We start from the raw sequence: 1,516 nt of genomic DNA, 5'->3' as shown, positions 1-1,516 counted from the left end.
CTCCCTCCCTCTCTCCCTCCCTCTCTCCCTTCCCCCCTCTCTCTCTTCTTCCTTCCCTCCATCCTCCCCTCTTTCCTAGGCTCTGGGATGTGCACAGTGACAAGGAAGGTCTCAGGATTCCTCTAGGGGTGGTTTATTTTATTTTATTTGTATAATCTGGGATCAGGCAAAGGAATTTGGAAATCCCTTAAACAGTTAGTTATGGATTTAGGCGAAAACACTTGGCTTACTAACTCTCTGCTATGTCTATGAAAGGCATCCACCACTCGGCTCCTGGCCAGCCTGGATGGAGCAGCCCCACACCTCCAGAATGTTGCCCATAACTCTTTGGGGCTGCCTGTTCTGTGCCAGGGCCCCTCATTCCTCTACCTAGGCCTCCTCTACCCACCACAGCTGGCTCCTCAGGCAGCACCTGCTTGTTCTCCCTTCTGGGTTGGGGACACATCTGCCTACTGCAGTGCCCAGATAATTCCTCATTGCTTTCCCTGCTGACTACAGGAATTGAGTGATTTCCCCAGCCAGCCCCTGGGGGAAAACAATTGAATGTTCCTGCAGCCAGTCCTTACTGGCCAAGGAGATCATGGCTGGGGCTGGTTCTAGGAAGAGTGAGGCCAGAATGTATTCTTAGGAGAGCAGGGAGGCACTGAGGGATCACAGGGCTCCCTAATTAGGGCAAGTGGGGCGAGGCTGTGAGCCCAACAGAATAAACAGGGGTGGAAGAAATTAGAGAGAGGAGGATTCTGGAGGAGGGAACTTCTTGGAGAGATTTTGGTTTTTCCTAATTCTCTTTGAAGTTAGACTTCAAGTGGTATCCAGAGGGGAAAAGCAGGAAATAAAAAAACATCAGAGGCACCATGCCCAACTCCATGCCAGAGACGGGGTGCCAGGATCACTACACCCTGGGGAATGCAAGCTCATGACTGTCAGGAAGGGACTTTCTGGGCAACATCTTACTAAGAGACAGCAGTGTTCTGCAGGACAGGGACATGCTCTATGGACCATTTCTGTTTGTTTTGTTTGTGTTGGGTTTGGGGGCTGTGCCACAGCACACTCGTGGAGGTCAGAGGGCATCTTGAAGCCATTGGTTTTCTCTTTCCTTCCACCCCCTGGGTTATAGGGATTGAGTTCAGCTTGTCAGGCTTGGCAGCAAGTGTCTTTGCTAGCTGAGAAATCTCCCCACTGTTGTTGTCATTTTTGCCTGTGGATGAGGTTTTGCTGTGTTGCTTAGGCTGGCCTTGAATTATTGTACTAAAGGTATCCTCCTGCCCTGGTCCCTCAAGTGTCTGAGACCAGATCATTTCCGTACCCATGGTGTCTCCTATAGAGCCCGGTGTGATGTTCACTCAAAGACTAGCCAGGCACCGTCTCTATGCTATTCTGAGTTCTTATTCTTTCACAGGTTGGAGGATGAAGATTATTATCTCCATGCTGTGAAAGTGAGAAGGGAGGGGTCACGGGACTTCTCAGCATCAGAGAGTTTGAAGTAGGATTCAAACCGAGGCAGGCTGCTTTAAAC

Source organism: Microtus ochrogaster, unplaced genomic scaffold, assembly GCF_000317375.1.
Source record: "Microtus ochrogaster isolate Prairie Vole_2 unplaced genomic scaffold, MicOch1.0 UNK4, whole genome shotgun sequence".
Taxonomy (NCBI): domain Eukaryota; kingdom Metazoa; phylum Chordata; class Mammalia; order Rodentia; family Cricetidae; genus Microtus; species Microtus ochrogaster.
The sequence above is the reverse complement of the archived record's forward strand: the minus strand, read 5'-3'. Positions refer to the sequence as shown.